The sequence below is a fragment of the Triticum dicoccoides genome, chromosome 4B (genome assembly GCF_002162155.2).
Source record: "Triticum dicoccoides isolate Atlit2015 ecotype Zavitan chromosome 4B, WEW_v2.0, whole genome shotgun sequence".
In the NCBI taxonomy this organism is placed as follows: Eukaryota; Viridiplantae; Streptophyta; class Magnoliopsida; order Poales; family Poaceae; genus Triticum; species Triticum dicoccoides.
In genome coordinates this window covers 106,727,561-106,742,092 of record NC_041387.1, presented here as the reverse complement: position 1 = coordinate 106,742,092, position 14,532 = coordinate 106,727,561, and positions in this window count along the sequence as shown.

The window sequence follows — 14,532 nt, the reverse complement described above, 5'->3', positions numbered from 1 at the left end:
TTCAACTAAAGTTAGAGAAACAGACACCCGCCAGCCACCTGTGTGCAAAGCACGTCGGTAGAACCAGCCTCGCGTAAGTGTACGCATAATGTCGGTCCAGGCCGCTTCATCCAACAATACCGCCGAACCAAAGTATGACATGCTGGTAAGCAGTATGACTTGTATCGCCCACAACTCACTTGTGTTCTACTCGTGCATATAACATCTACGCATAAAACCTAGGCTCGGATGCCACTGTTGGGGAACGTAGTAATTTCAAAAAAAATCCTACGCACACGCAAGATCATGGTGATGCATAGCAACGAGAGGGGAGAGTATGTCCACGTACCCTCGTAGACCAAAAGCGGAAGCGTTATGACAACGCGGTTGATGTAGTCGTACGTCTTCACGATCCGACCGATCCACGTACCAAACGTATGACACCTCCGAGTTCAGCACACGTTCAGCTCGATGACGATCCCCGGACTCTGATCCAGCAGGGTGTCGGGGATGATTTTCGTCAGCACGACGGCATGGTGATGATGATGATGTTCTACCGATGTAGGGCTTCGCCTAAGCACCGCAACGATATGACCGAGGTGGAATATGGTGGAGGGGGGCACCGCACACGGCTAAGGAACGATCACGAAGATCAACTTTTGTGTTCTGGGGTGCCCCCTGCCCTCGTATATAAAGGAGCAAGGGGGGAGGCCGGCCGGCCCTTTGGGGCGCGCCAAGGAGGGGGGAGTCCTCCTCCTAGTAGGAGTAGGACTCCCCTTTCCTAGTCCAACTAGGAAGGGGGAAGGGGGAAGGAAAGAGAGCGAGAGGGAGAGGGAAAGAGGGGCCGCGCCCCCTCCCCTAGTCCAATTCGGACTCCCCATGGGAGGGGGCGTGCCACCTCCTGGGCTGCTGCCCTCTCTCTCCCCTCAGGCCCACTAAGGCCCAATACTTCCCCGGGGGGTTCCGGTAACCCCTCCGGCACTCCGGTTTTCTTCGAAATCACCCGGAACACTTCCGGTGTCTGAATATAGTCGTCCAATATATCAATATTTATGTCTCGACCATTTTGAGACTCCTCATCATGTCCTTGATCACATCCGGGACTCCGAACAACCTTCGGTACATCAATACATATAAACTCATAATAAAACTGTCATCGTAACTTTAAGCGTGCGGACCCTATGGGTTCGAGAACTATGTAGACATGACATAGAACTGTTTCCGGTCAATAACCAATAGCGGAACCTGGATGTTCATATTGGCTCCTACATATTCTACGAAGATCTTTATCGGTCAAACTGCATAACAACATACATTGTTCCCTTTGTCATCGGTATGTTACTTGCCCGAGATTCGGTCGTCGGTATCCAATACCTAGTTCAATCTTGTTACCGGCAAGTCTCTTTACTCGTTACGTAATGCATCATTCCGTAACTAACTCATTAGCTACATTGCTTGGAAGGCTTGTAGTGATGTGCATTACCGAGAGTGTCACGACCGGTTTTTCAATAAAAATATTTATTGAAAAGCCAATCTTTTAAGTCCAGTATGAGAGAAATCCTCCACACTGGCAGACAAATTCTTGATACAATAAGCCAGTAGCATAAAATATATTACAGGGTCGAACTACGGTTGCTCAACCAAATTATTACAAGCATGCCAATAATTATACATAATGGCGGACACGACACAGGGGTGTGGAGGCATACTACTGACTCGAGGATAGGACGGTGGTGGAAAAACACAGCGGGGAGAGAAATGCAAGACTCTACGTCTGTCATCTCATCGAGCGTCGAGGAGAGGCTCGATGAATTTATTTGGTAGCGGAAGCGGATATAATACAGTGACCAAATCCAGGGTCGCACAAGACTGACTGGGACTCCTCTAGGTGTCGGACTCGCTATCAAACTCTTCATCCATGAGATCGTCTTCGTCAGCATCTGGCCAAATCAACAAGCCAGTGAGTACTTTGAAAGTACTCGCAAGACAGTTCGGACGTAAGATATAACAAATGCATGCATGGATGCGACATGATTAATTCATCAATGCACATTAAAATAAAATTAGCATAACGGGGTAAAAAAAGGGGAAACGGCGGTAGTCCGCCTGAAATCCCAACATAACACAAATGAAGACCGATCGGGTGTCTGAAGCGACGCCTCGAAAGGTGAACAAATAAAAATAAGGAAAAAAGATGCCACAGTCGGGCGTCTTAGCGACACCACATAAAGGGCTTTAAAAGAAATACCACAGTCGGACGTCTGAGCGACATCACAAAAAGGGTTTTAAAAGAAATGCCACAGTCGGACGTCTGAGCAACATCACAGAAAAGGCTTAAAAAGAAATGCCACAGTCGGACGTCTGATCGACATCGCAGAAAGGGCTTTAAAAGAAATGCCACAGTCGGACGTCAGAGCGACATCGCGGAAAGGGCTTTTATTCACAAGTAAATAATACTCATAATAAACATTCAATTCATGAAAACAAACGGGTTAGTCCATCCACAGGAGTAATCATTTAACCGGACTTAGCACTTATGCGATGCACCGGAGTCTGTCATCAAAACTGACATTTGATCAGGATAAGATAATATGAATATGGGCATGGAATAGATGATTTGGGGAAATATATGACTCTGCAGAGTTTGTACAAAATTTTTCCCACAGCCAACAGATTTCCGTAGTCACGAAGGACTAGTTCCGTTTACGGTATTTCGGAAGAAAACACAGCTAACCGGTACACACCCATCCTACCTCTCGATGCTAGGAATCACCCTAGTCATCGTCCAAGAAAAACTTTTGAGACGGGGAGATCACAATCTCGAATAGCATGGGATCAAATTTATATACGCGCGCTCTAAGGGGTGCCCCCCTCTCGGTCCCAACCGGAAACACCCATGCCCCCTGACCGGATGACTGGCTTTAATCCAGGGCCATGGAACCATCATCACGGCCTCTCCTCTTTGGTGTGTACCATGAAAGCGGTTTGCAACTTACTAAACCATATTCCTTGCGGAAAACATGTGGTAGTACAAGGAAGGAAAATGATAGGTACTGGACCGATATGGTTTGACACTGAAGTCTCATAGTCTGGCATAAGACTGGCATGCTACAACACTGCCATCGTACCCATCCTCATGCCAACACATGGCCATTCATATTCACATTCATCCACATATGGATCATCGAACTCACTTACCTCATTATCACATAAAATAATGTTCATCGGTATGCTCACCGACATGCCATGAAACTAACTAAATGCAAAACATGCCAAGACACTCATCATATCAAAAGTTCAAACATGCTTGCCTGGTTCAGAGTAGTCGGAGCCTAGCTCGGTGAAGTTCGCGGCTCCGTCACCTCCTTCGGTATCTACGGTTTAAAGAAAATATATGCGCTAACGTAAATACCAAGGAGTGCACAGAAGGTAAGCCAAATATTTCTCAAATAAATCTGATAAAAAACTAGACAAAATTTTAAAGAGAACAGAAAAAGAATCAATCAAAAATACTTTTCTGATTAAAAGTTATAAGGGTTTTTGTCCAGGGACTAATCTGTAATGAAACAGAAGAATTCCAGGGGCTAGTTTAAAAAACAGAAAACGCTTCGGTAGCGACTACGCCAGCCCGAAGAGAAAACGCATTCTGCCCGAAGGCGCTTCCAGAAAATGATTCAAAAGAGAGAGCAGAGAGGCTGACGGTGGGGTCCCACCCGTCAGGTTCAAATGTTCAAACGGGGCGGCAGAGTTCGCCGGCGCCCGAGAGCCGCGGTGGTCGCCGGCGGCGATCCACGGCGAGGCAGAGAGATCGGAGAGTACCTCCGTGCTCAGGGTACCCTTCCGTGTCAGTTGATGGTGGTGGAGTCGGTCGGCGAGCACCACGTCGACGGCGAGCTCTGCTCCGGCGGACGGCGGCTCGGGTGGTCGAGGGGCTCGTCGGAGAGGGCTGCAAAGGTTAAATTGAAGAGGGGGTTATGCTCCTGGCAGCTAGAGAGGGTAACGAACGGGGTTTGAGCGCCGGAGATGGCCTCACCAGAACGAATCGGGCTGGAGGCCGAGGCGGGGCGACGCGGCCGGAGCTGGGGGAGGAGACCTCCTCGAGGTCCCCCTAGTGGCCTGGCGGGGTGTTGGTGAGTAGTGGGGGTGCTGCGTGCACGAGAGTGAGCTCGGGACCCCTTTATATAGGCGGTCCGAGGCGGTTGCCGTGAACGAGGATCACCGGCGAGCGATTACGGTGGCGCAGTGCTCGGTCGGGGTGGTTAGGGGGTCGAGCGTCATCACGGAGGTTCAATGGGTCCGTTTTGGTGTTAAACTGGCCGGGGTTTGGGTGTTAAGGGCGAGCTCGACGGAACGGTGATGGCGCGGGCCCGTCGGCGGCGGAGAGCGCGTTCCGTGCTTGCCGGCCATGGTGGCTGTGCTACGGGCGTGCGCTGGCGTGCATGAGGCCACGCGAAGAGCCAGGGAGCGATGGGCGGCGCAGAACGGCGTTCTGCCGTGGTGTGCCTCCTGTCGGCCGCCACGGGAGGTCCCGACGCCGCAGAAGACGCCGGCGAGGGCGAGCCAGCACGCTATCGACGCCAGGAAGGCTCCACGCACGCGTGTGCAGCTTCGGACAAGAGGAAGAGGCGGCGAGGAACGTGCCAAGGGCACTGTGGCCGCGTGACTGAAACTGACGGACTGAAGATGGCACTGAAACTGAATTTTCTGAACTTTGAACAGTAACAGTGCCCACCAGGTGTTCGACCGAATGAAATTGGCCTCTGGTGATTTTTCCTTGAGCTGATTTTTGGTGGAGTGGCTTCTCCTTGCTCAAGTAGGCTGCATGATTTTTGGTGGAATTTTTGGAGCAGTGTGGATATGAATTTCACCAAATTTGGCAAATCTGGTCCAAACTTGCAGAGACTGCATTTTGAAAAATTTGAAAAGGGGAGGAGTGGATCAAGATGGTTCTGGGTTGTGGGTTCAAAGGACAATCCAGGAGAATTGGTTTGAGGTCAAAACTCAAATGAAAAAGTGTACTTGCTTTGAAAATCCCTTAGGCTCCAAATAATTTTCAGAATTGAATTGAGGGGGAAAATAATTAGAATAAAAATCCAAAACCAGTTTGGATTAGTTGGGACAGAGAATTTAGGTTGATCACTAGGGGGAGGGGAGGTTTTGGAGGGGTTTTATCTCATGGGCAAAAATACAAAGCCAAGGGTGGCTTCAAAGATAAGAAAAACCCAAATTTTCATAGTGCTTCACTTAAAAAAAAATAAAACAAATTAAAAACTCCCAATTTTTTTTTGATTTTTAGAGGGAACTAACAGAGAAGAAGTTTGCAGAAGATCAACCACCAAAGTTTGAAAGAAATAAAAACTTTGCCAAGGCAAAAGGAGGTTTTTAAGAGGAAGGTTTTTCTGAAAAAGAATATTTTTAAAAAGGGTCTCTCCTCAAAACCACAAAGTTTTGATAAAAAACCAAATAAAAACTTTGGAGTGTCACAACACCTACCCCCTTAGGAAAAATCTCGTCCCCGAGATTTCAGCTGATCCTTAAATAAGTGTGGATGCTCTGTCCGAAGAAAATCCTCGCTTTCCCAAGTTGCTTCACTGTCGGTGTGATTGCTCCACTGGACTTTGAAAAACTTGATGGTTTTCTGTCGGGTCCTCCTTTCAGACTCCTCTAATATTCTTATGGGACGTTCTCGATAAGTGAGGTCTGGCTGCACATCAATGTTTTCATGGGATACTTGTTTCTCTGGGTTGCTTACGCACTTCCTTAATTGAGAGACGTGGAACACGTCGTGAATGTCGGACAAGTCTTTGGGTAAGTCTAGTTGGTAGGCTACAGTGTCTCTTCGTGCCACTATGCAAAATGGTCCAATGAATCTTGGTGCTAATTTTCCCTTAATCTTAAACCGTTGCAATCCTCTCATCGGGGATACTCTCAAGTATACAAATTCACCGGGTTCGAAGCTGACCCTACGATGTTTCTGATCATAATAACGTTTCTGTCGACTTTGAGCGGTCTTAAGTCGGTCCCTGATTAGCTTGACTTTTTCCTCGGCTTCTCTGAGCATATCTGGTCCGAAGATGCGGCTGTCTCCGGTCTCTGACCAATTTAACGGGGTACGACATCTCCTTCCGTATAGGGCTTCGAAAGGAGCCATTTGCAGGCTGGCCTGGTAACTGTTGTTGTATGCGAACTCAGCATATGGCAGGCTGTCCTCCCAACTGGTTCCATAGGTGAGGACACATGCTCTCAGCATGTCTTCTAAAACCTGGTTTACGCATTCTGTTTGTCCATCAGTCTGTGGATGGTATGCGGTACTGAAGGCTAGTTGGGTTCCCAGAGCCTGTTGTAATTGCTCCCAAAATCTTGAGACGAACTGAGTGCCTCTGTCGGAAATTATAGTCTTCGGGACACCGTGCAGACAGACTATGCGGGAAAGATAAATCCTGGCAAGCCTCTGAGTGGTGTAGGTTGTCTTCACTGGAATAAAGTGTGCTACTTTGGTCAACCTGTCAGTGATGACCCATATGGCATCATTCCCGTGTCGTGATCGAGGTAATCCGACAATAAAATCCATCCCTATTTCATCCCATTTCCACTCAGGTATTTTGTTAGGTTGCAGTAGTCCGGCTGGTCTCTGATGTTCAGCTTTTATGCGTTGACATGAGTCGCAACATGCAATGAAAGCGGCTATGTCCCTCTTCATACCGTGCCACCAAAATCTTTCCTGAATATCCTTATACATTTTGGTTCCTCCAGGGTGGATCGAATATGGAGTGGTGTGTGCTTCAGTTAAAACTTGCTGTTTAAGGTCTTCTATGTTTGGCACGCATAGCCTTTCTCCGTACCATAATATTCCTTCATTGTCTATGACGAATCCCGAGGCCTTGCCCATACTCAACTTCCTTTTAATTCCTTCAATGCTGGGGTGACCGGACTGAGCCTCTTTAATTTTCTCCACAAGGTGTGGTTGTATTTCCAAGTTTGATATGGTGCCTTCTGTTACCATTATCAAGTTGAGCTTGACAAATTCTTGATGGAATTCGGGCCTCAATCTGTGCAGATAGTTCCCGTCGGAGCTGGGGTTCCGACTCAGGGCATCGGCCACTACGTTTGCTTTCCCTGGATGGTAATGGATACCAACATCGTAATCCTTTACCAATTCTAACCAGCGGCGTTGCCGTAAATTTAGTTCTGGCTACGTAAAAATGTATTTGAGGCTTTTGTGATCCGTATATATCTCACATCGATTCCCAAGTAGAAAATGCCTCCATTCCTTGAGTGCATGAATAACTGCTGCCATTTCTAAATCATGAGTGGGATAATTTTCCTCATGTTTGCGAAGTTGCCTTGAAGCGTAGGCGACAACCTTGCCTTCTTGCATCAACACGCATCCGAGACCCTTTCTGGATGCGTCACAAAATACTTCAAAATTCTTGTGTATATCGGGTACAATTAATACTGGTGCTGTTGTTAATTTCCGCTTTAGCTCTTGGAAACTTTTCTCGCAGGCTTCTGTCCATTCAAACTTCTTATCTTTCTTGAGTAACTGTGTCATAGGCTTGGATATGGTGGAAAATCCTTCAATAAATCTGCGGTAATACCCTGCCATTCCCAAGAAACTTCGTATGTCTGTTACGCTGGCTGGTGACTTCCAGTCAAGTACGGCCTTGACTTTCTCTGGGTCCACTGCTATACCGTCTTGAGTCAGCACGTGGCCTAGAAAACCTACTTGTCTTAGCCAAAATTCGCACTTGCTGAACTTGGCATACAATTGGTGTTTCCTTAGCTCTCCCAGTACAATCCTGAGATGTTCTGCGTGCTCTTCTGGTGTTTTGGAGTATACCAGAATATCGTCGATGAATACTACGACGAATTTGTCCATAAACTTCATAAATACTTTGTTCATGAGGTGAACAAAATATGCCGGGGCGTTAGTTAATCCAAATGGCATCACTGTGAACTCGTACAGTCCATATCTGGAGGTGAAGGCTGTTTTGGGGATATCTTCGGTTCATACCTTCAATTGATGGTATCCTGATCTTAAGTCAATTTTTGAGAATACCTTGGCCTGAGCAAGTTGATCAAACAAATCGTTTATCCTTGGCATCGGGTATTTGTTTTTGACTGTGACCATGTTAAGTGCTCGATAGTCGATACACAATCTCAGCGTTCCATCCTTCTTCTTGGCAAATAAAATTGGTGATCCCCAAGGTGAGGAGCTGGCCCGAATGTATCCTTTATCCAGTAATTCCTTTATTTGCTTCTTCAATTCGATCAACTCGGATGGTGCCATTCTGTATGGTTTCTTGTAGATGGGGTTGGTTCCTGGTGCTAGCTCAATGCGGAATTCTATTTCTCGATCTGGTGGCATGCTTGGCAGCTCTTCAGGGAATACATCTGGAAATTCACACACTACTGGAACCTTGTTTAGCTCAGAAACGTCCACCTTATTTAATCTCGGTTGCCGGAGTCTTTTTCCTTCCTTGGCTGATACTCTTATTGTCTTCCCTTGGTGGTGTGTGAGAATCACGGTCCTGTTGAAACAGTCGATAAAACCTTTATTGGTGGTTAGCCAATCCATCCCTAGGATGACATCCAGTCCTTTATTTTCCAATACAATAAGATTTGCGTAAAACTCCAATCCTTCAAACTCAATGACCACATTCTGACAGTAATTCTGAGAAACTTGCTGAATCTCGGGGGACTTGATTATTATGGATTTCTCCAAAGGAAGCATCGAAAAATTATTTTGCAAAGCAAAACTTTTCGAGATGAAAGAGTGAGAAGCTCCAGAATCAAACAAAACCATTGCAGGTATTGTGTTGACAGGAAACGTACCGAGTACGATATCCGGAGCATTTTGTGCCTCCTCTTTGGTTACGTGGTTCAGATGACCCTTCCTGTGGTTATGGTTGGGATTGAAATTGTTTCGCTTGGGCGCGGAATTGTTGCCGTTGTTTGGCTTTGGGGTTGAATTCCTTGGCTTGGGGCACTGTTTGGCATAATGCCCTTCTTCTCCACAAGCGTAACAAGTAACGCCGGGGCGATAGGTGAATTCCTTGTCCCTTGCATGAAAATTCTTGATTGGGCGTGAGACATTGGATGAGAATTTGGGTGTCCCACCCTTTTTAAAATCTATCTTGCTTCGGTGATTGCGAGTGTGATTAGTCTGGTCCCTTTTTCGCTTGCGGATATCTTCCAGACTGCGTCTCTCATTTTCCAGAGTAATGGCCTTGTCCACCAGCGTTTTAAAATCAGGAAAAGTGTGCACGACCAGTTGGCATTTAAGTGCGGGTGCCAGACCGTCAAGGAATTTCTCCATCTTCTTGATTTCAGTCATACGCTCCTCATTGGCGTAGCGGGATAATAGGGTAAATTGACTGTTGTAATCTGACACTGTCATGTTCCTTTGTTTGAGGTCATCAAATTCTCTCTTCTTGATTTTCATAATACTCTTAGGAATATGTGCACCACGGAAACCTTCCTTGAAATCATCCCAGGTTATGTCATTTTCGTTGTGATGCATGTGCAGAAAATTCTCCCACCACGATGCGGCTGCTCCTGTGAGATAGTGCGGAGCATATAATACCTTCTCGAGGTCTGAACATTTTGCAATAATTAATTTTCTCTCCATATCTCGAAGCCAGTCCTCGGCTTCAAGAGGCTTGTCAGTATGAGAAAATGTTTGAGGATGTGTCTTCTATAGCTCAGATAACTTGGAGTGCTGTTGATACTGTCCATGGTGATTTCCCATGTTGATGACTTGGTTCATTATTTCACGATGTTGTTGCTGACTCTGTTCATAAAGGCGGCACATTTGTGAAAGTGCCGATTCATTTCCCGGTTGGCTAGACTGTCCCTGAGTGAACTCGTTGCTGGGTTGTGCATTATAATTTTCCTCTGATGGAAATGGCATGGAGCGAGTCCAAGGACGAGACATTTTTCACTCTGGGGATATTTTGTAAAACCCATAAGAAAAGCGGAAAAAGTCGCAAAAACAAATCCATAAAATGCATAAAGCTGGCAAATAGAATTAAATAACTCAGCTTACTTAAGAAAAACAAATCGACTTGCGCACGGAGAAGGACTGCTCATTACATATCTTACACGCGGGCGGTAATTATACAATACATCACTCAGGATATGCGTACATAATCCTGACATGTTATTTAGGCTAGTGCACTTCTCCAGATCCTACATGATGCGCAAACAGGCTACTTCTCACAGCCTATGCACGTATCTTACGAAGTGGCACATTACACAGCAGCTAAGCGTACTTAGGCAGAGATATTGACGATCTCCCTTGCCCTGCTGAGGGCGAGGCGTAGCGAGGTTGGGGACTCGACTTCCTCCTCGCTAATGGGCTCCATACGTGTAGTGTTGCGCAGAGTGGGCGGAGCGGTTGCCAGGGGCGGAGCAACACGTACAGGAGTGGGCGCGAAGGGTGGTGCAGTGCGCACTGGAGTGGGCGCAATAACTTGGTTGAATTCTTCGGTAGAAGGCAGACGACGAGCAGGCGTAAAAGATGCTGATGACGAGACAAAAGTCAGTGGCGGTGCGATTGGTAGGAGCTCCCTCCTGTTTGCAGCACAGCCATGAACTGAGTCCATGCGGGTAGCTACGAAGTCGTCCACCAGGTTGTCGAAGGCTGCCTCCAGGGCCCGGAGATACTCAATGAGCATCTCAAAAGCCTCGTCTCGTTCTCCTCTGGGGCAGGAGTATGCGTAGTGATAGGTGTAAGGCACATGGCACGGAAGATAACGGTAACGACGAGTCTTCATCACAGGGAGGACATCCCTGAGACGAGCTATCGCCTCGCGGGCTGCCATCTGCATAGCATGCCTCTCCGTAGGCATGGCTCTTCCCACGAACCGGAAGCGGCGTAACTCACCACGCCCTCCCTTGAACTGCACCGCGGCCTGGTGCATGGTCAGACTGTCGTTGACTCGGTGCTGGCAGAGTGTGAAGACTGGGCGCATGGATGGCCCCATCGCGACCTGAACGATGAAAGAAAGAAGCTTGACGAACCCATCGGGCACGTTGGCGAAGGTCTGAGACTCGCAGCTATTGTCGGCCATCTACAAAAGTAGGCAAAAATTCTGCATGGTCAGATCATAAATTTATGCTGACTGACAGAAAATGACTACCATTGCAAACATATAAATTAGCTCTATCAGGCTAATAACCAATTAGCGATCGCACCTAGTGGCTTCCTACAGTCAGCCTGGCTCTGGTACCAAGCTGGTCACGACCGGTTTTTCAATAAAAATATTTATTGAAAAGCCAATCTTTTAAGTCCAGTATGAGAGAAATCCTCCACACTGGCAGACAAATTCTTGATACAATAAGCCAGTAGCATAAAATATATTACAGGGTCGAACTACGGTTGCTCAACCAAATTATTTCAAGCATGCCAATAATTATACATAATGGCGGACACGACACAGGGGTGTGGAGGCATACTACTGACTCGAGGATAGGACGGTGGTGGAAAAACACAGCGGGGAGAGAAATGCAAGACTCTACGTCTGTCATCTCATCGAGCGTCGAGGAGAGGCTCGATGAATTTATTTGGTAGCGGAAGCGGATATAATACAGTGACCAAATCCAGGGTCGCACAAGACTGACTGGGACTCCTCTAGGTGTCGGACTCGCTATCAAACTCTTCATCCATGAGATCGTCTTCGTCAGCATCTGGCCAAATCAACAAGCCAGTGAGTACTTTGAAAGTACTCGCAAGACAGTTCGGACGTAAGATATAACAAATGCATGCATGGATGCGACATGATTAATTCATCAATGCACATTAAAATAAAATTAGCATAACGGGGTAAAAAAAAGGGGAAACGGCGGTAGTCCGCCTGAAATCCCAACATAACACAAATGAAGACCGATCGGGTGTCTGAAGCGACGCCTCGAAAGGTGAACAAATAAAAATAAGGAAAAAAGATGCCACAGTCGGGCGTCTTAGCGACACCACATAAAGGGCTTTAAAAGAAATACCACAGTCGGACGTGTGAGCGACATCACAAAAAGGGTTTTAAAAGAAATGCCACAGTCGGACGTCTGAGCAACATCACAGAAAGGGCTTAAAAAGAAATGCCACAGTCGGACGTCTGATCGACATCGCAGAAAGGGCTTTAAAAGAAATGCCACAGTCGGACGTCAGAGCGACATCGCGGAAAGGGCTTTTATTCACAAGTAAATAATACTCATAATAAACATTCAATTCATGAAAACAAACGGGTTAGTCCATCCACAGGAGTAATCATTTAACCGGACTTAGCACTTATGCGATTCACCGGAGTCTGTCATCAAAACTGACATTTGATCAGGATAAGATAATACGAATATGGGCATGGAATAGATGATTTGGGGAAATATATGACTCTGCAGAGTTTGTACAAAAATTTTCCCACAGCCAACGGATTTCCGTAGTCACGAAGGACTAGTTCCGTTTACGTTATTTCGGAAGAAAACACAGCTAACCGGTACACACCCATCCTACCTCTCGATGCTAGGAATCACCCTAGTCATCGTCCAAGAAAAACTTTTGAGACGGGGAGATCACAATCTCGAATAGCATGGGATCAAATTTATATACGCGCGCTCTAAGGGGTGCCCCCTCTCGGTCCCAACCGGAAACACCCATGCCCCCTGACCGGATGACTGGCTTTAATCCAGGGCCATGGAACCATCATCACGGCCTCTCCTCTTTGGTGTGTACCATGAAAGCGGTTTGCAACTTACTAAACCATATTCCTTGCGGAAAACATGTGGTAGTACAAGGAAGGAAAATGATAGGTACTGGACCGATATGGTTTGACACTGAAGTCTCATAGTCTGGCATAAGACTGGCATGCTACAACACTGCCATCGTACCCATCCTCATGCCAACACATGGCCATTCATATTCACATTCATCCACATATGGATCATCGAACTCACTTATCTCATTATCACATAAAATAATGTTCATCGGTATGCTCACCGACATGCCATGAAACTAACTAAATGCAAAACATGCCAAGACACTCATCATATCAAAAGTTCAAACATGCTTGCCTGGTTCAGAGTAGTCGGAGCCTAGCTCGGTGAAGTTCGCGGCTCCGTCACCTCCTTCGGTATCTACGGTTTAAAGAAAATATATGCGCTAACGTAAATACCAAGGAGTGCACATAAGGTAAGCCAAATATTTCTCAAATAAATCTGATAAAAAACTAGACAAAATTTTAAAGAGAACAGAAAAAGAATCAATCAAAAATACTTTTCTGATTAAAAGTTATAAGGGTTTTTGTCCAGGGACTAATCTGTAATGAAACAGAAGAATTCCAGGGGCTAGTTTAAAAAACAGAAAACGCTTCGGTAGCGACTACGCCAGCCCGAAGAGAAAACGCATTCTGCCCGAAGCCGCTTCCAGAAAATGATTCAAAAGAGAGAGCAGAGAGGCTGACGGTGGGGTCCCACCCGTCAGGTTCAAATGTTCAAACGGGGCGGCAGAGTTCGCCGGCGCCCGAGAGCCGCGGTGGTCGCCGGCGGCGATCCACGGCGAGGCAGAGAGATCGGAGAGTACCTCCGTGCTCAGGGTACCCTTCCGTGTCAGTTGATGGTGGTGGAGTCGGTCGGCGAGCACCACGTCGACGGCGAGCTCTGCTCCGGCGGACGGCGGCTCGGGTGGTCGAGGGGCTCGTCGGAGAGGGCTGCAAAGGTTAAATTGAAGAGGGGGTTATGCTCCTGGCAGCTAGAGAGGGTAACGAACGGGGTTTGAGTGCCGGAGATGGCCTCACCAGAACGAATCGGGCTGGAGGCCGAGGCGGGGCGAGGCGGCCGGAGCTGGGGGAGGAGACCTCCTCGAGGTCCCCCTAGTGGCCTGGCGGGGTGTTGGTGAGTAGTGGGGGTGCTGCGTGCACGAGAGTGAGCTCGGGACCCCTTTATATAGGCGGTCCGAGGCGGTTGCCGTGAACGAGGATCACCGGCGAGCGATTACGGTGGCGCAGTGCTCGGTCGGGGTGGTTAGGGGTCGAGCGTCATCACGGAGGTTCGATGGGTCCGTTTTGGTGTTAAACTGGCCGGGGTTTGGGTGTTAAGGGCGAGCTCGACGGAACGGTGATGGCGCGGGCCCGTCGGCGGCGGAGAGCGCGTTCCGTGCTTGCCGGCCACAGTGGCTGTGCTACGGGCGTGCGCTGGCGTGCATGAGGCCACGCGGAGAGCCAAGGAGCGATGGGCGGCGCGGAACGGCGTTCTGCCGTGGTGTGCCTCCTGTCGGCCGCCACGGGAGGTCCCGACGCCGCAGAAGACGCCGGCGAGGGCGAGCCAGCACGCTATCGACGCCAGGAAGGCTCCACGCACGCGTGTGCATCTTCGGACAAGAGGAAGAGGCGGCGAGGAACGTGCCAAGGGCACTGTGGCCGCGTGACTGAAACTGACGGACTGAAGATGACACTGAAACTGAATTTTCTGAACTTTGAACAGTAACAGTGCCCACCAGGTGTTCGACCGAATGAAATTGGCCTCTGGTGATTTTTCCTTGAGCTGATTTTTGGTGGAGTGGCTTCT